Raw genomic sequence first — 15,616 nt, forward strand, 5'->3', positions numbered from 1 at the left:
ATGTATGCACTAGAAACATCATAAAGTAGTAGTGGGACTGTACCAGAAAATAAAAGCTTTACGTTTAAAAATATGTAGGTTTTGAAGGAAGAACTCCTTGAATCCTGTAAAAACCAGAGAGTAAACCTATTGCTGTGAATGCCATTAATATTTTCTGAATCTATTCAGGTTGGCACCCAGCATGTACTTCATTATTCTTCAGAGCTGTCATCTGAAATTTAAGAAAAGGCAGAATCATTATTAACTTTGCATTTTAACTTTTCCAATGTTTTCTCATTTTTTTAAATGAAGTAGAAACAGGTGAATAAAAATATGATGAAGACAGTCTTCCAGAATGATTATGCATTTTAAAAGCAAACTTTTTTAATGACAGTGGTGTAATACATGCAGCCTGTTGAGGTGTCCTTCTGGGCACTTACCAGTACAGCACAACACAATTGCATGGATCCTTTCCAAAAACGTTTCAATCCATTTGTTTCAGGAAGAGTCACACTTCAAAACAGCCTTATTGTCTGTTAAAACATGACTTCTGATAGACCAAAATGTCACCTGTAACAGGGGCACTGTGGGAGAAATGACAGTCTGTAGTTATCCAGACCAGTCCCGTAGCCAGAATTTTGATTCGGGGGATGCTGGGATTTTGCTTCGGCGGGGATGGGCTGAGTCTGGGTGGGAGAGGATCTACCCTAGCAAACCTTTTGTATCACTATCCCAGTACCCCCCCTTGTAAAGGTAAAGGTTTCCCCTGATGTTAAGTCCAGTCATATCTGATTTTGGGGGTTGGTGCTCATCTCCATTTCTAAACTGAAGAGCCGGCGTTGTCCGTAGACACCTCCAAGGTCATGTGGCCGACATGACTGCATAGAGCACCGTTACCTTCCCGCCGGAGCGGTACCTATTGATCTACTCACATTGGCATGTTTTCGAACTGCTAGGTTGGCAGAAGCTGGAGCTAACAGCGGGCGCTCACTCTGCTCCCGGGATTTGAACCTGGGACCTTTCGGTCTGCAAGTTCAGCAGCTCAGTGCTTTAACACACTTTGCCAGATCATGATATGAATAAACATAACAGTTTAAATAATAAATGTAAGGCCTTCTCGCGGACCACTCTGAGAATTTCGGGAGGGGGCTGAAGCCCCTCAAGCCCCCCTCCCCCCGGCCTGATCCAGACTCTAGAGCAGAGGGAATACTCAATGAATGTACATCAAAGTGTTTCCTGATAATATCAGGCTATCTGATCTGGCACCCATGCCCCAAGCTGGTTTCACCTATTGAGGTAGACATCATGTATAAATATCTGTTGTGTACATTGAACTAACCCTATTATGTTCACCAAAGCTAGATTATTAAGTCCAACAAAGACTCTTGCATACTGCAACATTGCATTCCTTTTGATTGTGCCCCTCGCAGAGGTGGACCACTAGATGGGCTGACACTTCAAATGTTCCAATGACAGTTTCTTGAATATCCCGCCACCCCCACAGCCAAAGAGTGAATGTGCTCCATGGAGTCCTCAGCCACTCAGAACATGGATCCTAGGCCGATAGTTTTTCAGCCGATCAGGAGCTGGTGCGGGTTTCTTGAATAGCTGTTAAAAGTAATGAAAATGCTCATAATAATAATGGAGTGCTTCTCTGCTGACATCCTCTCTCACCATACCTCTGCTTTTCCATTTGAACCCATCTGTGTCTGATTTGGCCTTCTGGAATAGCTAGACATTCTGAGCTTCTGCGGTAGCTGAAATCACCCAACAAGCCTAGGTAGTAGGTATGTGCGATCCAGAAAAAAATAGTTCTAAACTCTGTTCGAAAGTAGGGGGCACTGGCGCTTCGTTTCTAAACTTTCCAAAACATTTGAATCTTCGTATGTACCTCATTAATGGCAGACGCACATGTGCATTACTGTCAATGGGGAAAATTGAGGGGCCTCTCTCTCCCTCATTTTTGAGCTATCATGATAAAACTTGCTACAGTGGTAGAACACATGTTTCTCTGTTAGCTCACCAAATTTCAGAACATTTGACTTATCCTCAGATTTTTGGCGAATTTTCAAAGTTTTAATTAAAAATATTTTTTAATAATAGCAATAATCTGTTCCTGGTTTGAAAGTGCTATTTCCTGTTTTATTGTGTTGTCTTTACTTTAAAAGTTGTTGTTCTACTTCAGAAACTTTGTTTTTGTGGCAGAAACTTTGTTAAATATATGGAGAGACACTCAACAAACCATAATGTGCTATTTATAGAACTATGTCCCTTGCGCAAAGAAAATGTTTTGGCAGTGTAATAAAGTTTTGCCATGTTTTTATGACAGAACCAATTAGGAAATGACATTTATCACCCAGGAACAGAAATCATAGTACATCATCAAACCACTCCCGGAAGATGGCCATCAGCCTCCGAATAAGGAAATCTGTTCCTGGTTTGAAAGTGTTATTTCCTGTTTGATTGGGTTTTCTGGGGCTGTGAGTGTGGTTTATATATACTATTATTTCCTTAACTCCTCTTTGCAGATTCCATGATTGTATATATTATTTATTTACATTTATTTACAGTATTTATATTCCGCCCTTCTCACCCCGAAGGGGACTCAGGGCGGATCACATTATAACACACATAAGGCAAACATTCAATGCCCATAAACACATCAAACAGAGACAGAGAGAGACACGCAGAGGCAAGTTAACCTTCTTCTGAGGGGATGTTCGATTCTGGCCACAGGGGGGAGCAGCTGCTTCATCATCCACACTGACGGCACTTCCTCATACCAGGTCGTAAATTAGTTAATCTTGCCTCCCCACTTTTTTTATAAGTGGTACCTTATCTCCTACTTGATAGATGCAACTATCTTTCGGGTTGCTAGGTCAGCAACGAGCAGGGGCTATTTTTTATTTTTAATTGATGGGTGCTCACCCCGCCACGGGCTGGCCTCGAACTCATGACCTCATGGTCAGAGTGATTTAAGGCAGCTGCTCAACAGCTGCGCCACAGCCCGGCCCCATTATATTATATATTATATATTATATATTATTATATTATAATAATTAGACTGTCCCTCAATGCCTAAGGTCGCTGCTCCAGCCCAATGCTTTCTGGGAAATGTAGTTCAGTGCAGGCATTGTGGCGTCTCCTCGCTTCCCATTAAATTACTATAAATGGGGAAAATTCAGAGGCTTCTTTTCTCCCTCATTTTTAAAGCTATTGGGGTGAAACTTGCTACAATGGTAGAACATATCTATAACTCTTTGTCTATCACATTTCATAATGTTTCACCTATCCACTGATTTTTTGGGAATTTTCAAAGTTTTTAAAACAACATTTTTTTAAAAAAAACACTACAAGAACGATGCCTCCGCCTCTCCCTTCCTCCTCCGTCAGCCCTGATTGGCTGAGAGGCATGCCAACATGTTTGGCTTCACATCTCAGTGGGGCTTGGTCACAGCTACATCCAAAGACATCCAAGACATAAGAAATGAAGGCTCCTATTGATTCAAATTCTTAATATTGGGAAGGCAGTGAGCAGGTTAGAACCCACTTCAAACGTGCTTTAGATTCTAATTTGATCCGAATTTAATGAGCATACGAACAAATCGCACAAGCCTGCTATACAGTATGGCCAATACCTAGGGCTTATTAGACTTTTAGTCCAAAATAACCAGAAAAGCCACAGATTACAGTTAAGTCCACTCTATTATAAAGACATCAACAAGATAATATTCTAAAGGACACCAGTAGTTAGGGTTGTATTCAATCTTTCTTGCAATTGTTTTGATCTGTGTTGTTGAATGAGCTCTCTTGGGCAAAGCTCATCTACACAAGCAAGCTGTTACTTGCAGCAGAAATCTGTGTCAAGGCAGGAAACATCACTGTTTTGCAAGATCTAAGAAATACGCCTTTAGGGCTGCCTGAGGTGTTACAGAAGATTTTTACACCACTCTGAGGAGACGAATGTCTTGGATTTACTTTGCTATTGGATGCTGTGTTACAATACTAATTCAGCTGACTTCTAAAGATGACTTCCAGCTTTTTATTGACTTCTAAGAACAAAGTGTACTAACATAGAATTTTTCTCAGTAAATAAAACAAATGCAGACTCATGTTTTGTATCATAATATTATTAGGTGTGATCAGGACTAAGGATACACCTTTACTAACACCCCCCCCCCACACACACACACACACCCCTCTCTGAGGACCTCAGTGTCTGGGGCGGATTATACAGGAGTAGGCCTAGTAGGTAACCAAGACCTAATCATGTGCTCCCTCCTAGATGTTCCTGTAACTTTTCTGGTTGCTGTGCTTTGAAGTAATTGACATTTCTTTTTTTTTTTCTTCGAAATAATTTTTATTGGTAACAAATGGTTAATTTTACATTTCAATAAAATAAAAAAAATGTGAGAAAAAGAAAAAAAAGAAATTGAGAAGAGGAGAGAGAGAGAGAGAGAGAGAGAGAGAGAGAGAGAGAGAGAGAGAGAGAGAGAGAGAGAGAGAGAGAGAGAGAGAGAGAGAGAAACAAATTGACAATATATTTGACTTCCATCTACTCCTTGGTGGTCACTTTATATGTTCATCCTTATGTTGAAATTCACCACACTTTCCTTTATCGTCTTTACTTCCCCTTTCTCTCCATCTTTGTTTCATGAACATTTATTTCCTTCTGTCAAATTCTTCGTAATAATTCCATTTTTTGCTGTTTAAAGTAGTCTTTAACTAGTTGCCAGTCAGTCTGCTTTTTTGGTATTCCTTGGTTTGGTGTTATCAAGTATGAACGTCTGTTCATGTTCATTATTTCCATTATCTTATTCTGTAATTGACATTTCTGAACTTGGTACAGAGGTAGGCCAATGTAATCCGCATTGCAAAAGTACAACTTTGAGGTTACCAGCACATGTAGTACCATCTTTAGGTCTTCCAACTCTAGGAAGGGACGTACTTGGTATATCAGCCAAAGCTAATACATAGTCTTGACCATTGCATCTATCTGGGCTGACATTTGGAGAGACGGATCCAGGTGCACTCCATATGGTAGAAACAATCTTTCGGGGGAGTGTAATCCCATCCAGAACTGGCTGACATACCTCCATTCCCAGGCTAGGACCTTTAATGGCAAGCACGTCTAGCCTGGATTCAGTTTCTATTTTTTATCCTCATCCAGCCCATTACTTTCTCCAAACGTTCATTCAGAGGAGACATGCTGTCCTTAACTAAAGCTGTTTTTGAAGGCATGGAGAAATATACTTGATAGCACTCCACCCCATGCCTCTAGATGATATCTTCCAGTGGTTTCATCTAAAGTTTTAAAAGCATTGGAAGTAGAATGGTATGCTGTGGGATGTCATATAACAGCTTCTTTTTTGAGGAGCAGATAAGTCCAAGCAGCACTATCTTGAACCTGCCTGAGAAGTATGACTGGAACCACTGCAACTCAGTGCTTTTAATTCCCAACCCCCCACCCCTACCACCCCAGGTGTTCCAGAAAGATACTAATGAATAATATTGAAAGCCTCTGAGAGATCTAGAATCATCAGCAGGGAGATACACCCCTTGTTGGTGTTAAGACAGAGATCATCCACTAAGGCACCCATAGCATTCTCATATCCATATCTTGCTCTGAAGCTGGTTTAAGCAAGTTGGAAAGTTCCCCTCCCTGTGAGATGCATTATTAATATGTTGTATTTGAGATTGAATTGCATTTCTTCCCTAGATGACCAGCCAACAGGAGTGATCAATGGGTGTGTTCCCAGTCAATAAAGCCAAATAGTTGGTTAGTCTGGCAGCATCCTATTCCCACCAGGGAGGGGATGCCTTGTAGCCAACTAGATGATTCTGGATAGCCCTCTCACTGCATTTGGTGTCTAAGTTCCACTGCGACCAGTATTCATGCCATGAGCTTTTAAGGGTTTTTACTATACAACATATGACACAACATATAACACCATTAAAATGGAAGAAGAATTCTTCTGCCAACCAGGATCATAAGGCCTAAACTGCTAGTGAGCTTAGTTCTAGGTTTGTTATCCTGGCAAGAACTGATTTTCTTAAGCCCCAACAGACCCAACTCCTTCATGCCCAGTGGTCTTGCTTTTTATCTGCTGACTGGATAGTAGATGCTTTCCTTGCTGGGCTTATAAACTGAAAATGCAAACTCGGCCCCCAATAGGACCTTTTTATTTGCTGGCCGTCTCCTTAGCTCGTGGTTGGACTGTCCAAGGAGAGGTTGTTGAGTCCTGCCCAGCTGAAAACAGCAGTAAACTGAAGGCAGCAGCTCCACCAGTGTAGTCCTCAGGAAACCAAAGACCAGCAAAGTTGGATGGTAATACCTGATGGTCTTGTATACAGCAAAGGCCCAGTGTTGCTTCAGCACTATCATCAGCTTCATATTTTGTGCCTATTGGTGACCACAGATGACATCTTGAGGGGGCAAGGAAAGCGTCAAGGGTGAGTGGCACCAAACCGGTTCCAGCAGGCTCTCTTGGGGTCATGCTCGGCAGCTGCCATCCAGTTCCTAACTGGCTCAGGGACATAGAGTATAGCCTCCAGCAATGCTACTCTAGATTATGTCTCTCTAGATCAGAATCCATCCTAAAACAAACCTAGATCTCATTGATACCAATGTGACATTAATCACAACCAATCTCTTGTAGATTCTACTGTTACCTAGACATAAACATATTAGTGTTGATCCAATCCACCATGACCTTATGCCATTTCAATTATTTTTGGTCATGTTGTTTTAAATGCCTGTCTACTGTTTATTGAGAAAAGAAACAATATAATGACATCAGCAAATCATTGCATACATAAAAACTGAGAGATCAAAGCAGCAAATTGTCAGCTATGTAATATATATTATATAATGCATAAATTATAGCATTATGTCTAGACTGCATGGATTTTAGATGTTCATAGATTTGGGGATTTAATTGGTGACACCAGATTACTTTACAAATTTAAAGAGCCTTGTGATGAGTGTATTATCACAGCAAACTGACTCATCAATGTTAGGAAGTTGCTATATAACATTACTTTGATATATGAAAAGGCATCTAGTTTTACAACCATCAAGTTAACAGCACCCAAATCCTTTCAACATACACCTAAACTGTTTTTCTATGTACCTCCAGAATATTTGCTTTGATTCTTCCTGGGTATCTTAGCATATATTAACATTGGTCTTCATTTAATATTTCTTGGAAACTGAATCCCTCCCTTATTTCTTTAAAGCTGCTGCTTAAAAGTAGGAGACCTAAATGTAAAGAGATAAAATGATATATTGCTAAGAGACAGCAATTCAGCTTTACAAAAGTTCTCATTCACTTAGGCCACATCTCCAGTCATGATATGCCGGGCAATTAACAGGTTTTGATAGGTAAAACTTTCGATTTGGGATTTCTCATTTACTTCTTTTGTGGTATACATCAATTCAGTCTGAGTGCTACTATCTGACAGCAGCTTTTGAATATTGTCAAAAATGCCAGCATCAAGCTTCTTCACGAATGGTGGGGGAGTACAAACTATAGAAACAGAGGTTTTTTTTCATACACCTGAGTAGTTGCCGCTAGAGTTTACAAAAATGACTTGTTTTGTCTATACCTTCACGAACTCCCTAATCATCGTGGTCTGGGGACACTGTCTTCCATTCAAACAGTATCGTATGAGTTCATTATATCCAAGCTGTAAGTCAAAATTACTGCATCTGACATGTTTCAGATAATGGCAATGGATCCTAAGAATCCATAGGTTTTCCCCTGACATTAAGTCTAGTCGTGTCCGACTCTGGGGGTTGGTGCTCATCTCCATTTCTAAGCCGAAGAGCCGGCATTGTTTGTAGACACCTCCAAGGTCACATGGCCAGAGTGACTGCATGGAGCACTGTTACCTTCTACCAAAGCGGTACTTGCATTTGCATGTTTTGGAACTAGGTTGGCAGAAGCAGGGGCTAACAGTGGGAGCACACCTGCTCCCGAATTTGAACTTCTGACCTTTCGGTCAGCAAGTTCAGCAGCTCAGCAATTTAACCCATTATGCCATAGGGGGCTCCAAGAATCCATAAAGGTAAAGGTTTCCCCTGATGTTAAGTCCAGTTGTGACCGACTCTGGGGGTTGGTGCTCATCTCCATTTCTAAGCCGAAGAGCCAGCGTTGTCCATAGACACCTCCAAGGTCATATGGCCGGCATGATTGCATCCAAGAATCCATAGACATGGTAATTTAGTCATTTAAAACTTCACTTGAGCATTTATAAATACACTTAAAATGTTTGAAGGAAAGTGACCAGCAAATGTGCCAAGGGAAAATTAACACAGTAAGTATAAGCATTCTAAATATAAATAATTTTCAAAGTCTCATTTTCTCCAATACTAGAAATTTGGGGATGCAGAATTCTTATTGAGTTTGGGAAGGTCAGTGCTTTCATTGCTCTTCCTCCCATAGCTATAATTTTGCTGTTCATATTTGTCCAGATTCCACTGAGTTTAATTATATTTGTTCCCAAGAAAATAGGCATAATAATGCAACTAGAGCAGAACATTCCCACCTCGTTTCTCAGAGAGCCCTGACGTCAGAAAACATCTGAAATATCCAAAACCTGACTGAAGCGCAGAAGTGAGAGAGGAATGACCTTTTCACTCCTTTTCTCCATTCCTAACTATAATTAACAGACTCTCCACCACCAATAACATGAAGCCCATGAAAAAAAAAACCACATTTCCAAGCCTAGCATAGAATACTGATGTGCTTGGGCTGCTTTTGAAATTATGCAGTGCAGCAAACAGATGTAAAAGTCAAGCTTCTTTCTAGAAATCAAAGGAGAAGAAGAGAAGTGGGTAACTATCACATACACACAACTCCAAATAAAAATCAGTGCATTCAATCACATCACACTATATCTTGGATCCACTTTAAATCCATTTGAGGGAGGGGGCTTTAAACAGCTCAGCCAGACAGGTCCTAGGCCTCACAAAACTACAAACCCCAGAATTGTGCAGGAGACAGAAACTAGATTTAAAGTGGATTCATGCTCTAGTGTGATAAGGCAGTAAGACAGCTACTGTATATATCTATGTATAAGTCTATACAATTAAGTCAAAAATTGACTCCCAAAACCCGGGTCTACTTATCCATGGGTCAATGTAAGGACTGTACCTTAATGCTTATCAGAAAAGGAACCACCTCTTTTCTGAGTAGCATGGGAATCCTTATGGTTGCTATGTAAAAAAACAGCCAGTATTGGAAAAATGGACCCGGCATCTCAGTCATCCATCTAGTTTCAGTTTAAAATTTGAAATAGATACACCACCCCACTGGGATGGAAATCATCAGTTGCTATCAGTCCCAGGGACTAAAAGATAAATCAGATTTTCCCCCTTCAAGAGCAATGGGTGTGTATGTCCATCCTTGGAGAACATTGTCAAATATCAGATCCTTCTTGCTTGCTCACATAGAACTCTTACCAATTCACAGTGACCAAGGCAGGGGACATCTATTTATCAATGGGTCTCCTTCTGCTAAATAAATTCTCACATTTCCAATACCAGTTCTGGAAGTGATGCAGATACATTGTCTTCTGTGGGTTCAAATACAGAAAAGCAGCAGAAGGGAAGAAGTGGCTTGTGGCAGTCTCTAAGGCAGGGGTGTCACATTCATTTTCATCGAGGACCATATCAGTTTTATAGTTGCCTTCAAAGAGCCATTGAATCCATGAATGAAGAATCCATGCATACAGAGGGCCAACTATAATTGTTTTTACATAGTGGTTGGTGCTTTTTAGTTTCCATTCAGTTTGGATCCCCAGATGTTATTGTATGACGACTCCAAATCCTTTTTGATTATCTGCCATGCAGACTGTGGATAATGCGATTTACATCCTAACAGAACACGTGGCTCTGAGAGTCGGGGAAAGGTTAAAGGACATTTTAATGTCAGACATCATATCACAAGCTTTGTATCTAAATTCAAACCCTACTATCCTGACTAAATAGAACAAACTGCAGCCTTCCAGATATTACTGTATCACCCCTCCATCAGCTCTAGTCATGATGTTTAATGATGAGGAATACAGGAGTTGTAGTCTGGCATCTGGAGCAGTGGTTCTCAACCTGTGGGTCCACAGGGGTTTTGGACTTCAACTCCCAGAAATCCCAGCCAGTTTACCAGCTGTTAGGATTTCTAGGAGTTGAAGGCCAAAACATCTGGGGACCCACAGGTTGAGAACCACTGATCTGGAGGGTCACATAAAATGACCTGGTGGCCGGATCTGGCCCATGGGCCTTGAGTTTGGTACTTGGGCTCTATGCTGCAGTTCTTTATGTGTTTTGCTTCAGCTTATCTGTGACTTTAAAAAAAAATCTTAAGACTTCCCTACTGCACCCTCTCTGATTCCAGTTCAAGGATTAAGCCTTGTAATTTACTCATGTAATCTCATGTAATTTACTTTTCATTCTCTAATTCACAGACATTGTAACATGTCAGGCTGACCTCCAAAGTGAATTTAGTCCCACTGGCCTTCTCTTTCAAGAGTAGTTGTGCAGAAATGTTGCCAGACAAGGAACATGTTCTGTCAGCTCCCTCTTAGGTGAGGGAGAACAAATGTTTGTGAGAAGCACAAGGAAAGAAGTAAGGATAGCTTTTTGCCCTAGATTTATACAGAAAATAAATTATATGACAACTCCTCATTCCACCCCATAAGCAGTTCTCCTGCTTTCAATAAAAATGAGACATGGAACAGACGGGTGAAAGGTGTCTTTCCACAGGTAGTTTAAATGACGCTTCGGTGAATCCTGTCAGCACAGGCACTTCATGGTTCTAAAATGTGGGGCAGGGAGTGAATGCCTCTCTCCAAAATGTAATAAGCAGACATTCTAAAACTGGACTTGGAAACAGAAATTAGCAATGGATCATGTCTGACGTTATAATAACTAAATATGGGATGTAAGAGACATAAAAGAATATCTCAGATTACGTAATGTGCAGGAAAGGGAAAGTGAAAACGTTAGAGAATTATGCATAGATATCATAGCCGAAATAATAAAAAAAAACAAAGGAGGAGACAGAGCAAGAGATAGAGAGAGCATACAGGGTACACTCCAGCTACTCAAAAAAATACAACATCCCAAGGGACATTGTGGTACACTTCAATAAGAAGAGGACGAGGGATGATATCTTGTCAAATAATTCCAAGATCCCAACACTTTATAAAGGGGAAAGAATAGCAATCTTAAAAGAACTCCCAATCTCGGTCTTGGAAAGAAGACGTAAATACTTTTTTCTAACTGATGAATTAAGGAAAAGGAACATTAGATTCAGGTGGGACAGAATTGAAGGTCTGATGTTAACGTGGGAAGGGAATAGGAAATGGATAACAAGTGAACAAAGTGCAAAGACGTTTTATGAGAAATACCTGAATAAGGATAGTAAGACAGAAAAAGTTAGAAAGGAGGATAGGAAAGAGGAATATCAAGGCCAAGGTAAAAGCGAGGAAGAACAGAGAAGCGAATGGTTCTTGAGTGATAAGGAAGACTTAGGGAGACTCAAAAAGAGAATTAGAGAAAAATCACCGGAAGATCTTATCAACCTAGTGGCTATAAATAGGGAAATCAAGGAGAGAGGAGAAGAAACTAAGAAAGAGGATGGCAGTACAAAGGCTTAAAATATATTCAAATAATGTGAACGGTCTTAACTCACCGAATAAAAGAAAGAAAATCTGGCATCACATAAAAAAAGGAAAATATGATCTAATTTGTTTGCAAGAAACGCACATAACACACAAGCATGTGGCATATCTAACACAAAATAGTTTGGGCAACACATATTACGCATCGGGCTCTGAAAAAAAAAGAGGGGTAGTGACATATGTGAATAATAAGATTGCATCGGACATAGCATTTAAGGATTCGGAAGGCAGAATCATAGGCATTACATTAAAAATAGGAGACAGAAGAATACTAATTTGTAACATTTACGCTCCAAATGGTTGTAAAACAAAGTTTGCCAGCTACTTATATCAAAAGATCCTTGAACAAGAGTATGAGGACTTAATAATACTGGGTGATTTCAACGGAGTTGTAGACGTGGAAATAGACAGATCAAATACAAAGGGAATGCCCAAAAAGGGGGGATGCGGAAAGCTGCCCCCAAGATTTATGCAATTGAAAGAAGACCTAGGGTTACAGGACATCTGGCGACATAGACATAGCAGAGAGCGAGACTATACGTTTCTCTCGCAAAGACATCTGTCATGGTCCAGGATTGATATGGTGTGGGGGACCAAAATAATAACATCTCAAGTAGTTTCTATCAAGATCCTACCACGATTACACTCTGATCATGCACCCATTGAAATTCTAATGGAGGATAAAAGGTACTTAAAGGGAGAGTATAGATGGAGGTTAAATAATATGTTGTTAAAAGAACCTTTGGATCAAAAAAAATACAGGGAGGCATTGACTGAATATTTCCAACTGAATAAAGAAGAAGACACTGATATAACCTCTATTTGGGACGCAAGTAAAGCGTATATCAGAGGACATTTTATACAACAAAATATAAGAAAGAACAGAAACAAAAGAGCCAAACAAAAGGAATTAGAAGAAAGGATTATTGCCTTAGAAGAAAAGATTAAGATCAACCCGAAAGATAAGGAGTCAACTTTCAACTTGGAGGTAGTGAAAAGACAAATAGATAGCCAACAATTGGAAGAAATAGGAAAGAAAATGATACACATAAGGCAACAAAATTTCAAAAATGCGAACAAGATAGGAAAGTGGTTAGCGAGAAAGACGAACAAAAGGAAACAACAACATTGCATTGATAAAATTCAAGAGGATAATAATACATACTTGGATTGGAAAGAGATAGAAAACCAATTTGTTAAATACTATAGGAAATTATATACTGAAGATAACATCCCAAAGGAAAAAGTCATGCAATATCTAGGGAAACAAAATATTAAGAAAATATCAGAAAGTCAACGAGAACGTTTGAATAAAAAAATAGAACTAGAAGAAATAGAGAGAGCTATCCAAAGGCTACCTACTAATAAAGCCCCAGGGCCGGATGGGCTAACATCTACTTACTACAAAATATTCCATGGCATTTTAAGTACACCATTACAAAGGGTCCTGAATAGAATTTTAGAGGGGGGAAACGTCCCACAAACATGGGAAAAATGCAAATATAGTATTAATCCCCCCAAAAAAACACAGATAATGTTAAAGTTTCAAATTATAGACCAATTTCACTGACAAATGTAAAATTTTCACTAGCATACTGGGAGACAGATTGAAAAATGTATTGGCTGAAAGAATTCATGAGGATCAGTGTGGATTCTTGCCTGGCAGACAACAAAAAGAAAATATAAGATTACTTCTAAACGCTATCGAGTATTATGAAAAAAACAGGCAAAAAGAAATAGCCTTCTTATTTCTAGATGCCGAAAAGGCATTTGACAGTGTAAATTGGTTTTGCATGCTCGAAATTCTATCAGAAATGGACATAGGGTATTTTTTTAAGAATGCTATAAAAAAGATCTATTCACAACAAAGTGCCAGAATTATAATAAATGGGCAATTATCAGACACAATAGAAATAAAAAAAGGAACAAGGCAGGGGTGTCCCCTCTCCCCTCTCTTATTCATTTTAACAGCAGAAATTCTTTTGGATGCAATAAGGAAAAATGAGGACCTGAAGGGATTGAGAACCAAAAATAATAGCTATAAAATACGGGCATACGCGGATGATATTGTGTGTATAATTGAAGACCCATCAAGCCAGATAATGTCATGGTTGGAAGAAATTGAAAGCTTCGGGGAAATAGCTGGGATAAAGATAAACAGAGAAAAAACCAAGATTTTGACAAAGAATATCTCACAAACACAAAAGGAGGATCTACAAAATAAATCAGGGATTGAGGTAGTTAAAAAAATCAAATATCTAGGGATTGAGTTAACAGCAAGCAATGCCCAACTGGAAAAAAACAACTATGATAAAAAATGGAGAGAAATGAAAAAGAAATTGAAGAGATGGGAAGCCTTACCGCTCTCTTTATTAGGAAAAATTGCGATAATAAAAATGAAGGTTTTGGCCGAAATGCTTTTCCTATTTCAAAATTTACCTATCCTGAAAAATAAAAAAATACTGAGTGAATGGCAGAGAGAAACCAACAAATTTATCTGGGGCAGGAAGCGTGCAAGGATCAAATTCCAATATATGAAGGATGATATACAGAGAGGGGGGTTGGGTGTCCCCGACATCCAGCTGTATTACGACGCAGCTGCACTGGAATGGGTGAAGGAATGGGCCACTTTGAAGAAAACTAGGCTCTTGGTATTAGAAGGACAGGATCTGAATAAGGGATGGCATGCTTACCTATGGAAAAGGAAAGGTTTTAAAGAAAGGAATTTTAGTAACCATTATCTTAGAAAAGCATTACTACTAACATGGGAGAAATACAAACCTAAACTCCTCAGGAAGACCCCATTATGGCTCTCGCCACTTGAATCAGAACACAAGAGAGAGATTCCTAGGGAAAGATGGCTAACATACAAGCAATTATTAAAAATAGACAACTGGAATAAATCTTAAATCTTATGAGGAGGTTAAACAAATAGAGCCATCTATAACCTGGCTAAATTACTGGCAGATTAGGGAGTGCTTCAAAATAGACAATCAAGTAGGATTTGAGAGAAGTAATACAGTTTGGGATAAAGTTTTAAAACTTGAGACGAGAATAATTAAAGTGTTATATCAGCAATTGCTAATTTGGGATACAGAAGAGGTTCACGTAAAAGAAAACATGATTACATGGGCAAGGGAGTGTGGGCACACCATAATGTTAGTGGAATGGGAAAGATGCTGGCAAAAGAGAATAAAATATACACAACAGCATTAAAAGAAAGCTGGTATAAAATTTTTTACAGGTGGTATATTACACCAGCTAAACTGGCAAAATTCAACAAAGGAAAGAAGGGAGACGAATGCTGGAAATGTAGGAAAACGAAGGGAGATTTCTTTCATATGTGGTGGGGGTGTAAGAAGATCAAAAGCTTCTGGAGATTAATTCAGAAAGAGATGGAGATCATACTTCAAAGAAAGCTTGTACTAAAACCGGCATACTTCTTATTAGGCTTAACAGACTTTTTTACGGACCCAAACAATGAAAAACTGTTTATATACATGATAAGTGCAGCCAGAATGGTGATTGCGAAGATCTGGAAAACATCAGAAATTCCGTCACTGGAGCAATGGACACTGAAACTGATGGACATACAGAATATGGACATCTTAACGCAGATAATTTCACAAAATACTCAAATAGGGAAGAAAACGGACTGGAGTAAATTAAGTATATACTTAAAGGAAAAAAGGAATGTGGACATATAAAGAGATTTTACGTTAAAGAGGAGGCACTCTCGGGTGATAAGATTACTGGTACAGGATATGAAAAAAAGAGAATACTGCGAAGTTAAACGCAGAGCAGGGGAGCTGGAAGGCTATAGAGGGAGGGGGGTATAGGGGAACTGGTATAGTGTATGTCCGTGTGTTTTGTTTTTTTTTTGGTTTTTTTTGGTTTGTTTGTTTGTTTGTTTTTTGGTTTTTGGCCTTATCCACACTGCCTATAAAATATA

At 39.3% G+C, this 15,616-nt stretch overlaps 1 protein-coding gene across 1 annotated transcript in view; it reads right to left on the bottom strand.

Annotated features, from left to right (window-relative positions):
- The window catches only part of lrrc7 (leucine rich repeat containing 7), a 645,519-nt gene that overhangs the window by 45,398 nt on the left and 584,505 nt on the right, over window positions 1-15,616 (bottom strand). The window lies entirely within an intron of this gene.

This window comes from Anolis carolinensis, chromosome 4 (assembly GCF_035594765.1).
Source record: "Anolis carolinensis isolate JA03-04 chromosome 4, rAnoCar3.1.pri, whole genome shotgun sequence".
In the NCBI taxonomy this organism is placed as follows: Eukaryota; Metazoa; Chordata; class Lepidosauria; order Squamata; family Dactyloidae; genus Anolis; species Anolis carolinensis.